The sequence below is a fragment of the Hemiscyllium ocellatum genome, chromosome 21, assembly GCF_020745735.1.
Source record: "Hemiscyllium ocellatum isolate sHemOce1 chromosome 21, sHemOce1.pat.X.cur, whole genome shotgun sequence".
NCBI lineage: Eukaryota > Metazoa > Chordata > Chondrichthyes > Orectolobiformes > Hemiscylliidae > Hemiscyllium > Hemiscyllium ocellatum.
In genome coordinates this window covers 48796344-48820451 of record NC_083421.1, presented here as the reverse complement: position 1 = coordinate 48820451, position 24108 = coordinate 48796344, and the positions used below count along the sequence as shown (strand labels likewise).

The window sequence follows — 24108 nt, the reverse complement described above, 5'->3', positions numbered from 1 at the left end:
TTGCCTGATGAAGTCAAACATAATTTGCCTCTGACAGGATTAAAGCTTCATTATCAAGTGGCGTTTCAGCTTAAAAATAAAATCATTCGGCTCCAATCCCAAGAGTCTCTGGGGAGTTCCGTGTGACCCAATGTATTGCCAGCAGCTGTCCCTCGACTTGAGGTTGATCTGCCACAAGCTGACCCTCTGTGTCAGTCCAACTTAAATGACCAAATCGCAAATTGAATTCTTGCTCGTTCACATGGCCCCTTGACATGTAATGTAAGCAACCGTTCAGCTTTGGTGGAAAATGCTGCTTGTGCTCAGAGAGAGAACAATACTCTTGGACCCATAGAGTTGCATATATATATAGATAGTGTGAATGTATGTGGGAAAGAAATACAAAGTATCTTTAGATGTTGAAACAACTGTATAATACGAGCAGCAGATCATTTTCTGGTCCACCAGAATGCATTCTGACACCATTGGTTAGACGCAAGCCACAGTTCATTAATGTCCTCAGAGGAAAGAAATCTGCCATCTTGACCTGGTCTGGCCTACCTGTGAATCCAGATTCACAGCGACATGGTTAACTGTTAAGTGCCTTCAGAAGTAGCCTAGCAAGCCACTCAGTTTATATCAAACTGCTGCAAAGTCTGAAAGAAATGAAAATGGGGAAAACTGCCTCAGATTGACAATGACACTGGCAAACCCAGCCCCGCAAAGTCCTTTCAAACATGGGGGCTTGGGCCAAAATTGGGAGAGCTGAAGGGTATCCAAGTTATAATATGACATAACGTGTAAGTATAAATCCATGAGTGAGCTAACATCCTGGTCAAATTAATGCTATTCCTGGCTAAGACCTGTCCAACTAGAATCACTAGTGGTAGTGGCACAGGGCATATAGTCAGGAGGGATTTGCCATGGGAGTCCTGGATATTGATTCCAGATTCCCTAATATGTTACAGCAAAGAAATCCCCTGATGGTTACTACCTTAAAATCCCCTCTACTGGCTGAAAAATCAGTATTCCACCATATTGAGCACTGCTTCAAAGAATCCATGGAGAGTGGCAAGGGCACTGGATGTGGCACTTCAACATCCATCAGTAAGAATGGCTTCACTGCTGACCAAGCTGGCAGATTCCTCAAAAACGTGGCTTCCAGACTGGACCTATAGCAGGTACAGAAGAAGCCAACATGACAATTGGTCTCATCCTCACCAATCTCTGTTGCAGATGTGTCTATCAATGACAGTATTGGTAGGGGTGGCCACCTCACTGTCTGTGGCGAGGAAGTCCTGTCTTCACATTAAGAATATCATCCATTGTGTTATACTGCACTACTACTGCGTTAAGGGCAATAGACTTTGAACAAATCTAGCAACTCAAGACTAGGCATCAATAGGACACTGGACTGTCAGCAGCAGCAGATTTCTTTTCAACCACAGCCTGGAATCTCAAAGCCTGGCATATGCCTCACTCCATTATTACCATCAAGACAGAGGCCAACTCTGGTTCAACAAGGAGGGCATCAAGGAACAGCACCAGGCATACTTGGAGTCAACCTGGTGAAGCTATAAAACAGGACCATTCACATGCCAAGCAGTGGAAGCTGCAGTACCCAATACCATGCATCTCAAGGGGTAATGGTGGCAAACACCATAAGGCATCAGGAGTTGTCATTTATGAAAATATCACAGGCATCACATGCAGCATTGTAAACACCCACTCATTTCACCACCAAAGCACAGTCACAGCAGCGTGTACTGCCTACAAAATACACAGCAGCCATTCACCCAGGCTGCTTTGATAACACTTTATTAAATCCATGATCTCAACCTACAAGGGAAGCAAATGCATTGACCTTGCTGTCCATTCTGATCTATAATTGGCTGATTTATTAATGTTGTTCTGTTTGTATCAGAGTCATTTGTCCTCTCTATCTTTAAATGATAACCTGATTGCTGTAGAACATGCAAAATATATCTTTTATTGACTGTGATGGCCATATTTAAACTTGGTTTTCTTAATGGCTATGTCTGAATTTTAAGTACTATCTAATTTCTTATCCTCTAGGTATCAAAGGCAGCATATAACGTGAGTGTTGGCCAACTTTCCAAAGTTTTTCTGAAGATTTAAGGCATGGACAAGGACCATTGTCATGGTAATGATGGTTTTATATTTCCAATAAGGAATGGATTTGCTGTTGAAGAAGAGTATCATAATGATAAAAACTTTACTGTTGAAGTTTAATCTAATGTCATGAAGTTTTGCTCTCCTGCTGGTGAAACGCAGACTAATGCCAGACTATTCCAATTGAAAACAGAGATGAGGAGGAATTACTTTTCTCAAAGGGTTGTGAATCTGTGGCTTCCAAAGGATTCCAGGACATTTAACAAATTTAGACAGGAGGCAGACAGGTTTTTAATCACTAATGGGTTAAAAGGGTTCTGGGGAATGGGCAGGATAGTGGAGTTGAGGTTGACATGGAGTCAGCCATCATCACATTAAATTGTGAAGAAGGCTTGAGGGACTGAATGGCTTACTCCTGCACCTAGCTATGTTCTTAAAGGAACATTGCCACCAGAAATTTCCACTCTCAGCCACACAACGTTTGTCTTGGAACTATATCACTGTTCCTTCACTGTCACTGGGTCAAAATCCAAGAGTTTTCTTTCTAACAGTAATGTTGATGTACCAACATGGACAGCAGTGGTTCACTTCCATCTTCTCAAGGGCTACTCAGGACAGACAATCAACGTTGATCCAATCATTGATGCCAACATCCCACAAATGAATAATTTTTAAAAAATCAGGTTATTCATCCCCGTCAGCTTTCCTAATTCAATTATATCATTGCCAACAAGGTTAAAAGCTTTGAATTCAGTTTCAAACGATTGAATCCAGGTTTTCTCTTCCCACTTTTTCTTTCAAAAGGCAAATCTCGATAAAAGATGATCAACAGCAAGGCATTTAACAGAGGTATAATGACAAAAAGGAGCAATTAGGAGGGCTGACCCAAAGGCTAAGCAAAGGTATGGATTTTAAGAAGTTTTTTTTGAAGGGGAAGTCAAGGAGATGGCAGAGTTAATTGCACGTTTATATCTGCTGGCAGATAAACACATGGATGTCAATGGAAGAGAAAATGGGAGGAGAACAGCAAAGAGCCAAGACGCAAAAACAGAACTCCAGATGAAATTGCAGAGATAGCAACAGGCTCGGTTTAGGCTTAAACACAAAGATAAGGATGTTAAATTTGAGGTAGAAGAAGAGGAGACAAAGTACATCAGTGAGGACAATGAGAATTGGTGAAGAATAACACTCGTGCCTCAGGATATGTACGGAAGGGTTTTGGATAAGCTCAAGTTTACAGAGCATGAAGAACAGAAGGCCAGCCAAGAAAGCACCTCACTGATTATACCAGAGTTAGCAAAGACTGAGGGTTTCACCAAGAGGTGGCTTCAAGCAGGAGTGGCAGCACCCAATGTAAAAATCTTTCCACACTGGACAGTGCATTTGTACCGTACTCTTTTGTTTAAGACTTCATTTGCAATTGGAAGGTGCTGTTATCGGACATAATGACCACACTTCAGGAACCACATATGCAGATGTGTGCTCCACACCTTGAAAAATACTGAGGAAACTTCCCTTGTAACAGAGAATGCTCTTGGTGACCTCAAGCTAGCTCCAAAGTGTAATCAACCTCTAAGAGTGAGTTCAATCTATTCCAACAATTACTTTGCAGCAGACTCTTAAAGTGTTTACCTTGCACATAGATGCACCTTGGCACAGGATAAAGTTTTATACACTAAATGATATATATTTTTGTCATTATAAGATAGTGTATTCTATGATTTAGCCACAAACTATGCCATAGGAAACCCTGTGGTAGGAACACAAATTTCAAGAAATGGACAATTACAATTTCATGATATGGATGAAGCCACGAAAGGAGTTCTCCAAGATTTTTATTGTCAGTGCAATCCTAATTGTCTGCACATACTCTTGAACCAAAGTAGCACATTTGAACAGTTTTATACTTGGATTTGAAATGGAGCCATATGTAACCCCCCAAACATGGCAATCTGAATTCAAATTCATTTGCACCTGCAAACAACTCACAACAACTTAACAGAAAAATCTGTTCAAGCACTGAATTTGAAATATAGAATCCCCACAGTTTTGAAGTAGGCATCCAGCCAAGGGAGTCCATACCAACTCTCCAAAGAGCATCCCATCCAGACCTATTCCCCTACCTATCTCTGTAACCCTAGATTTCCCACAGCTAGTCCACCAGACTGTCACATCCCTGGACATAGTGGGGCAATTAAGCATGACCAATCCACCAAGCCTGCACTTCCCTGAGTATCATGGGTAAATTAACATGGCCAATCCACTAAACCAATACATTTTTGGACAGTTCAAACAAATTTTAGAAGTAGATCAGCCCACAGCACATCAGAAGATTGTTGACAAACAAAATTCAACAGCATGTCACTAAAGGAGATAATACAATAAGTGACTAATCATATATTTTCAATCAGTGTGCTTAGACATGTTTTGACACTTCCAAGTCAAGTGCGACTTGAATCTAAATCTTCTAATTCAGAGACTGGGACACTACACCACTGCACCACAAGACTAAAAGCTTCACTTGCCTTAAAAGCAGATGTTCCAGGGAAGGGAATTCCAAGCCTTGGGCTATGCCAGCCAACTGCCAGACTTTTTAAAAATTCATTCAAGGGATGTGGGCATCACTGGCTGGATCAGTATCTATGTGTGCACATTGCCATAGTCTTACCAGACCACAGGGGCTGCTTTCTTTTTGGAGAGAAGCAATTGGTGGTGATTTAACCTAAGGGCCACCAGACCTCAGGTTAGGGAACAGGTTGAGAAGGAGAGTCCTTCATGGTAATCTCAAACCAGTGATGGGAATTGAACCTACGCTGTTGACATCAGACTGTCCTACGGAGGCAACCACATTGCTATGGGTCTGAAGTTACACGTAGGCCCGACCACATAAAGATGGCAAGTGATGGCAAGACCGAAAATGCAGATGTGCTTGTTGCTACAGTTGTAGGGGTGTAGAACCCTGAGAAGGTTTACTGGGCAGCATGAGGCAGGCTACAAGGCTAGGGAAAGGCTACGGTATGGAGGCATCTCACAATTCAAGGGTGCCTCCACATCAGGAGTTAAAGATGATCAGTAAGTACGGGGAAGCTGGGTGTGTGGGAGCAGAATTCTGGGTGAGCTCAAGTTTATAGCGGGGGTGGATGGTACAAGGTCAGCCGAGAGGCCAGTAGAATAGTCCAGTCTAGACAGACTTACAAAAAATGTCTGCTGTGTGGGTTTTCAGAATGAACAACTGAATATTTCTGGCTCAATTATTCCTTAATTAGGCCTGGAGTTCGCAAAATCCCAGGCAAAATTTCCAGATCACACCATTGCCTCCAAGTGTAGTTCTACGATAATGTCATTGGGATGTGTGCCAATTTTAACCTAATGTGGGAATTGCAACTTAATTGTTTCTTGAACCAGTGCCTGCTGCTGTTCATCAGCTTACCAGCTGTGTACTGGTTAACAAAACCATTCACTTTACTGTGGCCCAAATGTTGCTACATGATATAAGTTGAAAGGTAATAAAACCATTACCCTGTTGAAGTGTGGCAGTCTGTCCTGTACAGTGTAATGGATGGAAAAAGTGAGGACTGCAGATGCTGGAGATCAGAGCTGAAAATGTGTTGCTGGAAAAGCGCAGCAGGTCAGGCAGCGTCCAAGGAACAGGAGAATCGACGTTTCGGGCATAAGCCCTTCTTCAGGAAGCTTATGCCCGAAATGTCGATTCTCCTGTTCCTTGGATGCTGCCTGACCTGCTGCGCTTTTCCAGCAACACATTTTCAGTGTAATGGATGGTGCTAGCTACTTAATCAGGATTGTATGGCATTCATCTTTGTAGTTACCTCACATTCCCTGTGTTTTCAGATAATGATCCAATTATACACAACAAATAGAAATGTCAAAAATATGAAGACAATTTTACTGCAATTTGGCTCAAGTCATAATTTAAGTCCTATTATAGAACGGCACCTGCAACATCATCAACACAGGATTCATGAAGGCAGGAACCTTCTCACTTGTACCACTTATTCATCTCAGCATAAAGCCAGTGAGGTTCAAGGAATTTACGTGGGGGAAGGCCGGATGCTCTTTATACAAAGCAGCAGGTGTCCCAGGGGATGAATTGTAGTTTTGCATGAATTCACTCAAGAGTACAAGGCACACTCCTGTTTGCATCAATGGTGCTGAGGTAGTGATGGTGGAGTGCGTCAGGCTCCTGGGAATGGTGATCAGCAACAATTTGCCCTGGTTCACCCACGTCATCACAATTCCTCCAACTCCTCAGGAGGCGAAGGAAATTCAGCATGTTCACAAAGATGCTTAGCCATTTTTATAGATGCACCATAGAAAGTATCCTATCTGGATGCATCACAGTATGGTATTGCATCTGCTCTTCCCAAGACCGCAGGAAACGACAGAGAGTCATGAACCCAACCCAGACCATGACACAAACCAGCCTTCCAACCACTGGCTCCATCTATACCTCCTGCTGTCTTGAGAAAGCAACCAACATCATCAAAGAGCCCGACACCCTGATTGTACTCTCTACCACCCTGTTCCATCAGGCAGAAGATATAACTTTGAATACATGTAAAAACAGATTCAAGAACAGCTTTTTTCCACTGTTATCATGCTTTTGAAATGAACATGAATAGTGATCTCTCTTTCTCTGCAGCTGTAACACTATTCTGCACTCTGTTCTACTACCCTGATGCAATTGTATGATATGATTTATCTTTACAGCATGCAAAACAACATTTTTCACTGTATCACTGTACATGCGACAGCAATAAATAGAATCTAATGTATTGTCACCTGATCATCCTTGAGTGTTCAGGCTTGTTACCTCTTCCACTGAAGGTGGTCAGAGCTATATTCTCAACCAGCTCCCTTGTCAGTTTGTCCATAAACTATATACCTCAAAAGTTGATTTCTGAAATAGGGTCGACAGAGAGAGTACATCCCAAGAAATAACTGCTTAAGTTTTGGCGATGATGTGATGGAAGATTTTTTTCTTCAGAACAAAAAGGATCTGTTGACATTGAGACTGGGTGCATTGGCTTTGCTTTAAAAATAATTTTATAGATTGTTCTAGAATGTTGCAGGTTTTCCCAGCTGATGTGGTGCAACTCATCAGAATTGAGAAAATGTGAACAGAGTTTTCAGAGCAGGCTTTTGGATGTGGAATTGTTTTAAACCACCTCAGGAGAAACATTAACTCAGAATAAAAACATTGCTTTTTTTCAACTGTGTAGTTATAGAGCATCATTCAGAGAGGGAAAATGCTTACAGAGGTGCTGTGTAATTGTAAACATTAACACAACTTGAGTTATATGTTTTAAGAGCCCTTTTCATTCCTTTACAATGGGTTTGATTGCTTGCATCAAGGTTTATACATAAAACGTTGTACATTAAAAAGGAAAATATTCCATTACAATAGGTTGTCAGGCAAAATTAATAATTCCCTGCATACGGCAGGGAGAAAACAAATTGAGTATATTTTGAATCTTGAACCTTGGAGATTAAAGTAAATTATCAGTAAGAGAAGTAGAGAATATCTGTGAAATTACCTCCTCTTCAAAGCCTCCCCTACATCATCCTGGGTTTTACACTGCCTTAAGCACCTCTGTTAGGAGTGGTCATCACTCACACATGAGCTTTGACAGGATGTCAGCACATTATGCGGCCCCTATAGTCAAACCATGAACTCCAAACCTGTCCTATCCTAACCTTTCCTTCTATTCAGACCTGCTGAATAATGATTAGATGAAGGAATCCAAGTCAGTCCCAGTTTCCCTGATCCCTGGGTTAATAAGACAAATATAGCTAAGATCAGCCGAAGCCATTGATAAGGATGGCCTGCTGGATGTTTGCAGTCCGTATTGCCCAGTTACTCACTTTAAGGAAGTTACCCAGCAGCTGCTCTTATCAAAAGGACTATTAACCTGACCTTGCTTGAACTGATTCCTGGCATACCCTGAAGCTATTTGTGATGAAATTTTACAATTTAACAGCTTACAAATGCTCCCCTCTAAAGGAAAATTGCTTCAAATGAGTTGTTGAGATGTGCGGAGATGGGGTGAGTAGGGGTGGGGAGCAGTAACAAAAGGAAATGAAGATACTGGTCATACTGTTGCTCCATGAGTGAACTAAAGAAGTCGGACCAGTGTGTGAATCACAGGTTTTACTGATTTCTCCTCCTATTGCTCAAGTCCTTTAGTCCCAGCAACTTAGATTTGTGTTGCTCATTTCTGTATTTATAAATGATCAATTTACTTGTTGCCACCTGACCTCTAAATGGCTATGATTTTCATTAATAAAACATCCCCAACAAGGGAAGCAAGTGCAGTGCATAGCTGTGAGTAAAAATACATGAGCATCATATAAACAAACAAGGGAAGGCCATAAAACTTTGAAGGGAAATGCAGTTTTAATGTTTAGTAGAGAAAACTAATATTACACACTTCAGTTTGGCGCTCTAGTTTTCCCTTCAGCTTCCAGACTAATATGTGGTACATTCTGTGAATCAACAATCTTGCAATTAACACGATATGTAATTTGGAATAGTGGTTTATAAATGATTGAAATGTCGCTCTCAGTTGCATTTGGCTCTACTGCACTGTTGATGCCTTTGTCTCTGTGCATTCAGAAAGCTCCATTCACAGTGTTCCACTAATCTTTCTCCCACATATGAACTTTCAGTGCTGTACCTCCCATTGGTGAGCATTACGTAACTTACATTATATGCAGTTCACAATAATTTTCTCTCTAATGAGAATTGCTCACAAGCATTATTCCACACCAACTGTGAAAGTAAACATTTAAGTGGGGAGAGTTGTTAAAATATTCTGTGAAGTAATACATAAAAAAGTAGACATCTGTTGAGGTTATCGAACCATCTCATTTTTAGCTTTTTTAGTTAGATCATTAAAATGGAAGCTTGTTAATTTAGAGTATTACCGCTCCAAGGAATAATTACTGGTAATTTGTGGGACATGGTAAAGATTTTCAGAGGCACTCATTTAGTGAGGCCTCAATTAACCTCACAAAGAACTCTTTCTTTCAGTGAGGAGGCAGGCGGAGACATCAGCAATTTTTAAACCGAATATCTTTTGTTTTTAAGCTAGAACCAAAAGTTTATTGGGTTAACTGTAAGGGCAGTATGACCCTCTTGAGAGACCTCTTGCAATGATATCAGTGGAAAATTAGTACAGTAGATGCCAAACAGGATTGGGACTGGGAGGTGTCATGGAAAATAAATTTGAAGATTAGAGAGAACATTCCATTAACATAGTCAGTAACATACCATAGCAAAACATGTCACCAGATCTTACCCTAAACAAACATTACTTTACGGACACTGTAACAAACAACCACCTCATGATGAAGGTACAGGGATTTTTTTTAATGCAAAGTGGAAGTATACTTGCTCTGGAGTTTGTTGAATTTATAAAAAAACTGTTCCTAACTGGAATTGCTAAACCTTGCTGCAGAATTTTCCTACTTGCTGACCAAATTCCAAAGACTCTCCATCGAGGCTTTTAATTCCAGAGACAATGATGATGAAAGATGAAAGTTAGTCACAGCAGATTAAAGAGGAAGTGAAGCACGTGAATATTGACAGACGTCATGCTAAACGCCATGTAATACATAATAACTGGATCATTTGAGTGATTAAAGCAACTGATTTACTGCTAGGAGGACTTTTTAAAGTCTATATTACTGTTTAGTAATGCTCAGTTGATAGATCTAAGTTATTCCTGAGGAAGGGCTTTTGCCCAAAACGTTGATTCTCCTGCTCTTCAGATGCTGCCTGACCTGCTGTGCTTTTCCAGCATCTGCAGTGCTCACTTTCACCAGATCTAAGCTATACCTCCAGCTAACCCTCAAAGTAAACTCAACGTTGATAAAGTTCTTTGCTAACATTTTCCCCTAAGTTGAGCTTCATACCTGCCTGGAGGTGTAGGATAGAAGTACAATGTTCAAGTATGCAAAAGTATCCACATCGATTTGAATCCGAGATTTACCTGTCACTTTACTTAGTATGTTCTCAAGTTAGCTTCATTCTTACTTAAAATGGATAACTATCCATTTTCCAAAAATCATCAGATGGTTTTGGTGCAATATTATTATTATTGTTGATTCTTCAGTGAGGGAACAATCCCACATCAGGAAAGGGAATTTGTTAGTGCCTCATCAATCTTGTCTGTTATTGCCAGATGTATGTGTGTGGAGTGGGGGAAGCAATAGCATCAATAGTTCTACAAATTTCAGTTAAATGAAAATTGCAACAAACCTTTAAGGATCTCAGGGCTATAATCTACTGGGGACTGAATGATGACTGCATGTTACATAAACTTGAGTCTCCTGATTTATTTAGTTTATGATGCTGACTGAATCTTCTCAAGAAAGGTCAAGCCTTGTAAATCACTCTGGCCTACCATGACTTTCATGACAGCCTCTGGCACCTTGCTCACCTTAAAAGGACAGAGTTAATAAGCAGGTTTCAAGCACAGTCCCGGACTGGAGACTGTGCTAAGATGAACAACTGTGAACAAATGATATAAACTGAGAGGCTAATGCAGAGAATCCCAATGTAAGATGTCATCTTAAATTGACCCTGAATACCTTCAGATAGGACAAGCATGCTCCAAGGACACAAAGCACTACATTATTTGTGAAATATCCTTTGCTTCAGATCAACAAATTTGAGCTAACCTCCAGTTCAAGTTCACAAATATACTGACTTATCAGCTCCTATATTTTGAATGCAACTATTTCCAAGCAGGTGACTTAAAAAAGAACAGTCCTCTCAATCCACAGAACTCAATAGACTTTTTCCCAGCTACTGTTCTACAGGGAGGTCCTAGCATCGAGAGAGAGGACAATTTAGCGATTACTGGCTGACCTGGGGCATGACTAACAACAGTAATCTTCTTAGTAATTGGCTGCAGCACATTGCACAACTGCAGACAATGTAGTCAAAACTTTCCTGGGCTTGTGTTAAAGGAGTAACAAATACTCCAGATTACTTGAAAGCCATCTAGTAGTCCTAGTGCTTTCCAAATCAGGCAACCCACATAATTATAGAGTCACCCAATAGCAGCGCCTTTAATCTATCCACTCCTCTTCCCATTGCCATAAGTAGGCTGTAAAATTTGAAATTCTATTTTTGCTCTGACCTTACTTCTCTCACGCGATTTAATAAATAAGACATCTAAAATCCAAGAGCTTCAATAACAATTTGCATTTGTATAGCACCTTTAATTAAGTTTAATTAAGCTGTCAGGGCCGTACTTCAGCTGATGCAAGTGGCAAGCCTGGGAATCAAATCTGTCATCGAACGAAGTTTTATGACATGATGTCCATTATCCCGGTCATTTCTACAGTTTACAGCATAAAACAAATATTTTCTTGGTCCCACCCCACCAACTCAGATTCATAGTTATGCCTCAAAAGTTTATGTAATCTCTGACCAGTTTCTGCTTCAACTGCTGAGAAAAGATTGCAGAGACATCCTATTCACTTTGGTACGTTTCAGAGTGCATTTCCACACTTTTGTGAAAACACAATTTAGACCACAAATCAAAGCAACATGAAAATCATTATATCCAAAGGCGAGGCACATTTAAAACATACTGTCATGAAAGAAAAAATAATTACAGATATCTGCCTCTTTTATGTTTCACTCCTCTGCCAACCAAACGTCTGAGCCTCTGCTTTAACGTCTTGACTATCATTTGTATTTTCTTTATTCTGGTTCAATAAGAATGTCTGCCTATTGGAAGTTGCGTGATTGCACAAGTATGGCAGTGAGACATTGGGTTACAGAAATGTGAGGTGGTGTGTGGATTAAAGTATAATAACCAGACCCTCTAGTGGCTAAAGAATCCTGATGCATTAACACACACGCATAGTGTACAATCCTCATGCTGTGACCAAAATCCACACATTGGATTGGTAAATGGGAGCGTTGGAAGCACACTGGAAAAGACAGTAACCTAATGGCCTACACTGACACCAGACAGGCTCAATTCTCACTCCTGGTGGAACTTCACTCCCATTAATAAACTGGGATACAAAAAGCTAGTCTCAGTAATGTAACCATGCAGCCATCAATGATTGTATACACACATCTGCTTCACTCATGTCCTTTAGGAAACAAAATCTGCATAGCTGGTCGAGTCTGTACACACGATCCGAGACGCGCAATGTGGCTGACACTTAGAATGTCCACTGAAATGGTCTATCCAGCCACTTCATCGGGAATAATTAGGAATGGGCAACAAACACTGGCCTCATCTTCCGCCTAGGAACACTAAACCCCAGGGCATCGATGTGGACTTCACCAGTTTCCTCATTTCCCCTCCCCCCACCTTACCCCAGTTCCATCCTTCCAGCTCAGCACCATCCCCATGACCTGTCCTACCTGCCGATCACCTTTCCCACCCATCCACTCCACCCTCCTCTCTGACCTATGACCTTCATCCCCACCCCCATTCACCTATTGTACTCTTTGCTACTTTCTCCTCACCTGAACCCCCTCCCCCCCACCCCTCTCAGTTACCTCTCCCCTCTGGTGGCTCCCAACCTCTATTCCTGATGAAAGTTTTTTGTCCAAAATGTCGATTTTCCTGCTCCTTGGATGCTGCCTGACCTGCTGTGCTTTTCCAGCACCACTCAAATCCAGATTCGGATTTCCAGCATCTGCAGTCCTCGTTTTTACCCAACAAACACTGGCCTTCCCAGTGAAGTCCATGCTAAAGATTTTTTAAAAACGTATTTCAGTGTATTCTTTACTTTTGGAGATATGTATACATTCTCTACTGTAGTTTAATCTAAATCCAACAATGCTGTCCGCGTGTGTCTTGGCGAGATATTTACATAAAAGATGCTAGGAGTACAGATAGTGTTACCTTTCGTGGTCTCAAGTCATAGAGTTATAGAGTCATCGAGATGTACAGCACAGAAACAGACCCTTCAGTCTAACTCGTCCATGCCGACCAGATATCCCAATTCAATCTAGTCCCACCTGTCAGCGCTTGGCCCATATCCCTCCAAACCCTTCCTATTCATATACCCATCCAAAAATGCCTTCTAAATGTTGCAATTATACGAGCCTCCATCACTTCCTCTGGCAACTCATTCCACACACGTACCACCCTCTGCGTGAAAAAGTTGCTCCTTAGGTCTCTTTTATATCTTTCCCCTCTCACCTTAAAACTATGCCCTCTAGTTCTGGACTCCCCCCTCCCAGGGAAAAGACTTTGTCTATTTATCCTATCCATACCCCTTATGGTTTTATAAACTTCTATGAGGTCACCCCTCAGCCTCCGGCGCACCAGGGAAAACAGCCCCAGCCTTTTCAACCTCTCCCTATAACTCAAATCCTCTAACCCTGGCAACATCCTTCCAAATCTCCTCCACACTGCTGCTTTTGCAAACTCAGTGAAGATTTAACACGATTGTGAACACAGCAAAAATCAAAAATGCCATGATGTAGATGTCTGGTACAGGTAGACGAACTTTTATCCAAAATGCTCAGGACCAGCTGTTTTTCAGAATTCAGAATGTTTCGGGTTTCAGAATACGTGACCGTTTAATGGTGGAAGCTTTAAAAATTCTACCGGAGGAGAAGACTTCTAAGTAAGAACGTGCTTGGCCACACTCCCCCCCGAGTGTGGGGGGATCTGAGTGACACGCATTGATTGGTTGTTGACTTGGGTTAACTCTTTGAACTCCAAACAACCTTGTTAATGAGAGAGAAAAAAAATCACAAAAAAAAGCCCTCAGATTTTGGAGCTTTTTTAGTTTTTGGATGTTCAGATAAAGGATTGTCTACCTGTATTGTAATATTGTAACCTGCACACCTCCGCCCCACTATTATAACACAGCACAAAAAATGGCGCATGCAATAATCCAAATCTGAATGATTAATCCAGATGGAAATCTTCTGTCACTCTTTTCAAGTTACTTGGTAGACAGAGACAAACTGTAACCAGGAAAAGTAATTTAGGATTAAGAAAACAGATTACTAGATAGACAGATAGATAGATACTAAAATGTGGAAACTAAGGCTTTGACACTCTCTATAGGCAAACATTCAGACTGGGGCTAGTGGGGCAAAAGACAAATTACCCCATTAGCCATTTTCTATGAATTATACTGTATTTTTCTGGACTAAGATCCAGGTTACCTCTTCAACTGGTGTCTCATTGACGCATGAGTTGTACTGTGATCAGTCAACATGATGAATTTCCCTAGGCATGATATATGACCTGCTTCAGGGAGATTTAGCAACAACAGATTCCCTTCAGTATAAAGGAGCAACTCCGAGGTGTCTGATCAAAAAGCAAATAAACCAAATGCCAAATATCAGTTATTAATATGCCTCAGAGGAAAAGTGCTTTATAAAAAAACAAGGACAAATTCACACACATACACATTCACTAAGTACACACCACTTCAAATGTGAAGGCAGTGCAGACAGAGCCAGAGACAAGAGACTTGGACCATTTCTATTACACAGTGCTGCTGGACTGGTTCTACTTGATGTGCCTCTTATTTAGAATTAAAGAGATAAGATTATAAAAGGTCTATATTTTTCTCACAATACTGAGCTGAATCACATGTGTATGCTTATCAATGTGAGAAATAAAAGGAAGACCTTAAGGAATAATAATAATAATAACAACAACAGCAATAATAACTTTGAACGTTCGGGAAATACAAAGAAATAAGAGGTCTAGAAATTTTAAGTCACAGCAATTAAGGCTGAAAAATGTGAAAATAATATCTTAGAAAGAGCATGATCATCAACTATTATCATTAAATCTGCACAGCACTTCTCCTCATATTCATCTTTACTAGCTTTGTTTAGTTCAAAGTTGCCCCTTTTGGTTTTATTTTAGAAAAGGTATTACTTTGATTACTTTTTTCTTATTTTCTGCTTCAGTGTCTGTTGTTTTCCATCATTCTAGAGCTCCAAAAATGTGTGTGTGATATCAGCCATGAGTCACAAACACCCCGATGATCTTGCTCACTGACAGAGGCAGGGAGGGCAAGCAGAAAAAATGATCAGAGACTGGGTTATGTTAACAATGGGGTAAAAAGAGAAGATGGGATTTTGCTGTAAGAGAAATCACATGGACAGGGACAGGACACGATTAGAAACTGCAGGAGATGCGGCCAGTCGGCATTGCAGCCAAAACTGAGAAAAGAAGGAGTGATCAGAAAACAAGAGGAGTGAAAATATATCCAAGATTGTCGGAGATACAGGCAGTGGGAAATATATCCAAGAGGGCCAGAGACACAGGCAGTGAGAAATATATCCAAGAGGGCCAGAGATACAGGCAGTGGGAAATATATCCAAGATTGTCGGAGATACAGGCAGTGGGAAATATATCCAAGAGGGCCAGAGACACAGGCAGTGAGAAATATATCCAAGAGGGCCAGAGACACAGGCAGTGAGAAATATATCCAAGATTGTCGGAGATACAGGCAGTGGGAAATATATCCAAGAGGGCCAGAGATACAGGCAGTGAGAAATATATCCAAGATGGCTGGAGATACAGGTAGTGGGAAATATATCCAAAAGGGCCACAGACACAGGCAGTGGGAAATATATCCAAGCGAGCCAGGGACACAGGCAGTGAGAAATATATCCAAGATGGCTGGAGATACAGGTAGTGGGAAATATATCCAAAAGGGCCACAGACACAGGCAGTGGGAAATATATCCAAGAGACATGCCTACAGAAGAGTGTGATACAGTTGGGATTGTGCCCGGCCAACAAAGCTCAGTTCTAGAAGCAAACCTAAGGTGACATTAAATAAAAGGAGGCATTTTGATTTCCCATTTCAATTTAGGTTGACCATTCAGCCCCTCAAATTTGCCATTTAATAACATCATGGCTTCAAATTTCACACGCCACTGCACACTGGATAATTTCCGATTTCCTCGGCCAACAAGAATCCAACTGTTTCTGTTCAACAGTATTGAAAGATCCCGCCTCAATCACCTTCTGAGGCAGAGTTCAAATGTGGTAAACTCTCAGTACTAAACATATTCTCCTAGTCTCCCTGGTGCGTTCAATGAGCCTGGTGGAGTGGCCAATTGATTCGGCCGGTGATAAAAACAGTTGGCTGCCTGCTTTAAATATCTGTTAACAATCCAGGAACCTGCCCTGGGGGCTTGTCGGGGAGGGGGATGGGTTTAAAATGCACCAGCAGCCTTGAGCTGGGTGAGGAGAGATATCTTAAGACATTGCAATCAGGAGACATCAGGGAGGAGGGAGATTGTTAAGTGAATTGCAGCAGATGCAATGATATGTGCTCAGTCTTTCAGTCACAGGAAAGAGGAAGAGTGTGCCCGTGATTTCCTGGAGAAGGAGCCTCCTGGGGACAGTGGTTCTCAATGTTCACTCTAACCCGTGTGGATGCTGGTTAGAGGATCCAATCAGTGTGTGGGATACTTGGATTTCTAGCTCCGTGCGGATCTCAGTATGCTGTATAGAGACAAGAAAAGTTAGAGGGACGTAGCTGCTTATGCCCCGTGATCTGTCTAGCGGAAGCTCAAAATACTTCAAATGCGTATCTGATCAATAACAACACTGCCTCTCTGACACCTGCTTCTCAAGCTCATGATCATGTTTGCTCACAACTCCAGATTTGTTTCACAAGAGCTTGGTCAAGACACCATACTGAAAATGGCCTTCATTAAATAGTCAACCTTTGGTTGTGACAGTGACTGGAGTAACCACCCCATCGACGTGCCTTTGGTCATCTTCACATCAACCACCACCCCCTTACCCCATACCCATGGCTTCTCGACACAACTGGCTGAATCATCTTCCTTTCTTCCTTCTCCTCCGTCACTCAGCTGGATGTGTCTGGTTCCATTTTTCCCAACTGGTTGTAGCCAAAGGAGTCACCTACAATGGATATTCTTCCCAGTATTGTTCGGTTTCCTTCAGAATTTCTCAGGGATCAATCCTTGGCCTTTTCTCTTCTGCCTTCTGCCCAATGGTAACATTACCAGAGAACATAGCAGTTGCCTGCAATTCTCTTGCCTTGTTGAAAACGCGATACACGTCCTGTTCTGTCCACAGGCCGGACACAAACTAGATAATGACAATTCCCAACATGAAAAGTCAGAGCAGGTACCTAGTCACTCCAGCTTGACACTTGCTCCTCTGGACCTACCTCTTGGGCAATAGTTACCAACATCTCAGGGCACCCTCCATCAGCAATGACTGCCTCCAGCAGATCCTCCAGGTCCCTGTTCTCAAAATGTGGAGACAATTCGCCACCATCCATCATTTGGATAGGCTCAGGCTATTTTCCCTGGAGCATCAGAGACTGAGAGGTGACCTTTTAGAGGTTTATAAGATCATGAGAAGCATTGATAGGATGAACAAAGTCTTACCCCCCCACCCTGGTGTAGGGGAGTCCAAAACTAGTGGGCATAGATTTAAGCCGAGAGGGGAAAGATATAAAAGGGACTGAAGGGGCAGCTTTTTCATGCGGGGGGGGGGTGTGCCTGTGGAATGAGCTGCCAGAGGAAGTTGTGGAGGCTGGTATAATTACAACATTTAAAAGGCATCTGGATGGTATATGAATAGGAAGGGTTTAGAGGGATGTGGGCCAAGTGCTGGTAAACAGGATTAGATTAATTTCGGATATCTGGTTGGCATGGATAGGTTGGACAGAAGGATCCGTTTTCATGCTGTACAGCACCGTGACTCTATTTCCAGGACCATCCACAGCAAGCGCACATGCAGCTCTGTACTGACAGAGCTGGACCCCAAGGCATCCCTGAGCTTTTAAGAATTACACGGAGAATCCTGGTTGATCACTGCAGCGCTCAGTACTTGCGCCGCCGATGAAAACAGTGTAAATTGGATGTGGTGCTGATGAAAAGGTGAATGGCAGAGAGTGAGAATGCTCAATTGGGCCCAACAAGAGAAATGCTTCATGTAACTCACTGAAATTGACAATGTTGCCAACTTCTGGTTAAATTTGACCCTTAGAAACCATTGACAATGAGTAATATTAAAGCTGCAACAATTTCCAGTAATGTAAACGCATGTGGTAGAGAGAATGTGACCACAGGAATGATCTATTTGTTAATATTATTCTCAGTATAGAGACTGTGTAGTGACACTAACACTAAAGCATCGATTACACCAAAATGAACACTGTAATGGAAGTTGTCCTACATATTTTACCCTGTCTTGTTCATATTCAATGCAGTTCATGTTTCAAGCAATGTTGGGCTAGACCTCTTCTTTAAATGGATAAAGACATTGAAAAACTGAAAATCTGATTCAAAATACAATACATTTTCTAAAGCCACTCTCACTTAATCTACAGAGGTCTCTTTGCTTTCGTTATTATTACGCAGAGACACACACACACACACGCACTCTCTCTCTCTCTTATCCCGTTCCCCTTCACTGTCTTCGCTTGGATTGTATTCAAAAAAACGCAACTGACATTAGAGACTCACTCAGGGATTGCGTGCAGAGGTGACTGCTTTCTCAGCCAACTCTTGAAAGAGTGCTCCATAAAAGTTTCACAGGAATGTTTTTTCCCTCTAAAACATAAAAACAAACTGGTAGTGATTTTGGAGGAGAATTTCTGGCAGATTTTCATTTGGAGATAAGTTGCGGCAGTTTCCTAGTACTTAAGGAATGAAAAAGTGAAAGCGTCCCAGTAGGTACTGGTATTTAAACGTTTTGACTGTGGGATCAAGTCATTTGAAAATGCACTTGGTGACTGTTACAGAGCCTTATCTCATCAGTGTATCTCATCAGCACAAAGACTAGTCTTTGGAAAGGTCAGTAGTGGTTTAAAGACAAAGTCATTGCAGCACTGAATGAAATCATTCAGTCCATCAACTCCATGATAGATCTACATACAGCAATCCAATCAGTCACATTCCTCTCCCTATCACTGTAGTCCTGTGAAGTTATTTCCCTTGGTGCCTGTCCAATTTCCTTTTGAAATCATTCACCATTTCCAACACCCTATAGACCACAGGCCCCATTACGACACGTGTAAAGGTTGGTTGTCAGATCCTCTCTGTACTTCTTGCCAACATTTTAAATTGATGTCCCCATAGTCCTTGAGCTGTCAGCTCATAGCAAACATTTTTTTTCTGTTTATTTTATTAAAGCCAGTAATAACTTTGTAGACCTCTCTGAAATCTCCCTTCCAAACTCAGCATTTCCAGCCTGACCCAACATCGAGAACTATTCTGGTAGATCATGTCTGCACTCGCATTTTCTTCTTTAATTGCAGTCATAGGAACATCATAAATAGGAGCAGGAGTAGGCCATCTGACCCTTTGAGCCTGCTCCACCATTTAGTAAGATCACGGCTGATCTTTTCATGGACTCTGCTCCACTTATCCATCCACTCACCATAACCCTTAATGCCTGTGCCTTAAAGACATTCAATGAGGTAGCCTCAACTACTTCACCGGGCAGGGAATTCCACAGATTTACAAACCTTTGGGTGAAGTAGTTCTTCCTCAGCTCAGTCCGAAATCTGCTCCCCCCTTATTTTGAGGCTTTGCCCCAAGTTGGAGTTTCACCCGTGAGTGGAAACAACTTATTTGCTTGTACCTTATCTATTTCTTTCATAATTGTATGTGTTTCTATAAGATCCACCCCCATTCTTCTAAATTCTAGTGAGCATAATCCCAGTCTATTCAATCTCTCCTCATAAGCCAACTCTCTCAACACCTGAATCAACCTCGTGAACCTCCCCTGCACCCCAGGCACATCTCCGCCATTTGAGCTGGAAGCTAATTTCTCGTTGCGGCCTAACGAGAGCTTTCTAAAAAAGGTTCATCATAACTTCCCTGCTTAGGTCCATAAGGTCAGCACTTATGAAGCCTAAGAATTCATCTGATTAACTAATCCCTCATCATTACCGACCACCTTCTGAAGACTAATGTACATGAAACCCAGGTCTCTCTGCCCATTGTACACTCTTTATAACTGCAATTAATAGAATGGTCACAGCACATTAATAGTGATTAATTAAGTAGCTACTTCCTATTCATTAAGTATATATTAACTTTCCCATCTTTGAAAACCTCCCATTTCTATTAAATTCCGTACTTTTTTGCCTGCCCATTCTGTTAGCCTGTCGGTATTCTGCGGCAATCATTTAGATCACATTCACTGTCCAATATCAGGGTTTGGTAGCTTTGGAACATTTTGAAATCTTTCTAGATATTCCAACATCCAAGTCAGGGTCTGTCCCTAACAGAGGTTACTTTGGTGTTTTTCTTTAAGTAAAAAGCCCATGGAATCCCTTCAGAATTTAGTGGGCAAATGTACGCAGTGCCACTGTCCAACAGATCCCTCGCTCAATTCCTAATCTCCATTGGCATCAATGGCTCTAGTGAGAAAGGTGATGCTAACAATTGGATGCCTGATGTTGAAAGGGTCTCCACTGATAGTGTTGACTGTGATGCCCACTCACAAAAGGTAGAGTTATTGGCTAGCTTCCCAGCCAGTTACCAGCAAATTTCCAGCAGGAATTCTAGCTTTCAGCAAAGGAGTGAAACATTGACAGAGGGGGAAGGAATAATGCAATTTATCAAATTTGTTGGGTGGTTATTTCATACACATAACCTACGCTACAAAACAAAATGACACCAGGCATGATTTTTCCAAACCTGAACATTATGGAGGCAGTTTCAACTGCAGCTAAGGAATTGGGGAATGGGAAACTGTTCTATTTTACATCATTTTTCCAGCATTGATCCTTCAAGAAAACTAGCTGTCTCTTTAAAAAACTGCAAGTGGCACAGTGCCAAGTGATTTCAGTTGTCCACATCTGGCAGATAAAACACACTCTGGGCATGCTTCCATTAAGTTGAGGCCCCATACATCTTTAATCCCTAACAACATCCAAAGCCAGGAAATCTTCACCCTGGTATTCTGCACAGGAACTGGTCTTGGAATGGTTAATATTTGGCCATGTTCCTCCCTTCCCTTAGCCCAGGATTTCTACAAGGTGCTGCAATTCTTCATGGAACGTGTTGGCCTTCTACACACCTGTCAAACATGGTGTCTTGAGTTTTGTGGGCAATCCATTTTGGCAACTGTCTTTGGTTCATTCATCAGATGGTAGGCATTGCCAGTATTTGTTTTTTGGTGGTTACCCATCTCCGATTGCCCAGAATGAGATTTAGCCACATTCACTTGTCCCAGCTAGACCAACCCAAGTAAAAGGTAACAGATTTTCTCCTCCAAATGAACCAAATGAGTTTTATGACAATGAAGGAGAAAGTGAGGACTGCACTTGCTGGAGATCAGAGCTGAAAATGTGTTGCTGGAAAAGCGCAGCAGGTCAGGCAGCATTCAAGGATCAGGAGAGTTGACGTTTCTTCTGAAGAAGGGCTTATGCCCGAAACGTCGATTCTCCTGCTCCTTGGATGCTGCCTGACCTGCTGTGCTTTTCCAGCAACACATTTTTCAGTTTATGACAATGGTTACAAGTCATTATTGGATCAATTTTTCTCCCGATTTTCCTTGATTGATTTTAAAATTTCACCATTTGACATGATGGGAATTAAACCCATGTCGACAGAACGTCGGCTCGGGGTTCTGGATTACTAGGCCAGTGACATTACCACTATGCCACCACCTCCTTTAACTTGCAGTGAACGTTGAAAGCAATGTTAGTTCCTACTCAACGCTTCCTCCTCCAAATGAATGCGCACAGAATAAATGAGGTATTTCTGACACTCAAAGTTCAAACTGGGGTCAGTCCACTTGACATTGGGAGACATGAATCATATTCCATACTATTGTCCTGCAGGATTTTGATCGAGTGGAAAATCTGGTATATTGTCCAATTTACATTGAGATTTCAAATTGCAGTTAATTTGTTGTGGACCAGTGTTTAGTTCTTGGTGTCTAAATGCCAAGTGTGCACAAAGGCATTGCTCAATAACATCTTAAGACCATAGCTTATTTGCTACAGTCAACAAATGTATTTTGTTTCTGTTTGCATTGTATCCACGGAAATTGCCAAAAAACATCCCTTTAACATTTGAAATATGATTCAGACTTGTTTGGCACTGAGCTAATGGCTAACTATGTGCTCGATGCATACATTTGATAGATGGAAAGTTCCACATCGTATGGCATTGTGCACAGGTTTATTCTCAAAGATCTTTGTGATGGTAAACAGGGGAAGAGGAAATTTCATTTTTACTACCAAAACCTGCCGCCTGCTCAAGAATGATGTTGATAAGGACTAAGTCTGCACTGCCATTTTGTTGATTAGATTCCAAACTTCTTTGTGCCAATAATTTTGCGGAGTTAAATAGACAAACCAAACACAGGGGGGCTGGATGTTATAGGCAGTAAGGGAGGCTGGAGCAGGGACTTGTCCTATTTAAGAGTGATGGAAGAACACAGCAGTTCAGGCAGCATCCAACAAGCAGCGAAATCGTTGGGTGCTGCCTGAACTGCTGCGCTCTTCCAGCACCACTGATCCAGAATCTGGTTTCCAGCATCTGCAGTCATTGTTTTTACCTATTTAAGAGTGAAATAACTGCACAGGCGCCTGTATGCCATCACCAAGTCACCCTTTATTTACATGTGCACAGTACAGGGACATTGACCAGTTAGCTCCGAGCCAGGAGTGAGGAGAATCTGGTTTAAATCTGTCAGCCAGGGCTTCCCGCTTGGCCCAGGTTAACAGCCCCAGTCAGGGATCTCAGTCAACATGATCCATGTGGCCAATCACCACAAAAAGGGTGCCCTAGACAAGAAGGGCAGCTCCAGCGATTTCCCAGAGGCTTTCCCTCCAGTACTCGGCCCCAGAGTTATGTTAAGAAACATTTTGCCAACCTTCTGTAGGCTGCAGGCCCGCTGCCATCCTGGAGCTTACTACGCTGATGGCCTCCAGATCAGGCCAGCCCTCCTCCAGGATGCAGTTTGCCCTCCTCAGTGGTACCTGGGAGGGCCCAACAGCTGCCCACACACAGTCATCCCAGGCATTGCCTGCCAATCATCAAAATTCAGGTCAGTGACTTCAATAAGCCTGAGATTTCAATTAAGTTAGGACGTTTCAAGATGGTTGGGTTAATGAACCTGAGGAAATACAGGTCAGTCTATTCAGTGGCGCGAGAGGCTCAAGGGTCGACTCCTGTTCAGAAACATATTTGGCAACAGTCACAACCCACCTGTCTGCCCCAACATACTGTGGGCATTTTTACATTTGTAATTCTGAAGTCTGTTTTTCAAAAGTGGTCTGATACAACGAAAAATGGCTACAAACGTCAATTAAGTGGTTGCCACAAGGGAGAGGGCAAGAAGGAGCAAGACTGTGCGAGGGAGAACAAGTGAATGAGCAATTGCGAGGGACAGCACGTGAGTGAGAAAGCACGAGAAAGTGCAAGCAAGAACAAGAAAGAAAGTGAGCGAGAAGAGAGCAGGCAAAAGTGAGAAAGAGCAACCTATTAAATGTCCAACTTAAATAAGCAAAGGGAATTTCCAACAACATCCCTTCAAAGGAGGAAGGGGAATGTCAACTGGACAGTGATCTCTTATAATTATAATGAGTTTATACATGCCATGGTAGTTGTACAAGGAGAGTGGGGAAAACTGCTGATTCGCTGTATTGCGCGTAAAGGTATTCTCTTACTCCACATGCTAGAAGTCAGCTAGCTACTCAGGCAGACAAAAAAAAGGAACAAGATAACAAAAGGACGGTCTCTCACCGGAACTGGAATTCAATCCTGGTGAAAAAAGGACAACAGAAACGCTACTAATCTGTAAAAGTTAAGACCCGAAAATAGACATTGCTGGAAAAGCTCAGCAGGTCTGGCAGCACCTATAGAGAGAAATCAGAGTTAATGTTTCATGTTAGATGACCCTTCCTCAAAACTTCTAAAACTAAGAATCTTGAAATAGACTTTTAACCAACAGCTGTTGAGGCCATCAGTACTCTCCACAGGACGGCCACAATGTTCAGCTAG

The 24108-nt window shown here is 41.9% G+C and overlaps 2 protein-coding genes across 6 annotated transcripts in view; one reads left to right on the top strand and one right to left on the bottom strand.

The window, feature by feature from the left end:
* LOC132825862 (ras-specific guanine nucleotide-releasing factor RalGPS1-like) overlaps nt 1–24108 on the bottom strand; it is a 781992-nt gene that overhangs the window by 396815 nt on the left and 361069 nt on the right. The window lies entirely within an intron of this gene.
* angptl2b (angiopoietin-like 2b) overlaps nt 1–24108 on the top strand; it is a 123800-nt gene that overhangs the window by 49849 nt on the left and 49843 nt on the right. Inside the window, exon 2 of the mRNA XM_060841436.1 lies at nt 2056–2143. The gene's annotated coding sequence lies outside the window, so the exon portion shown is untranslated. The remainder of the gene's footprint in view (nt 1–2055; nt 2144–24108) is intronic.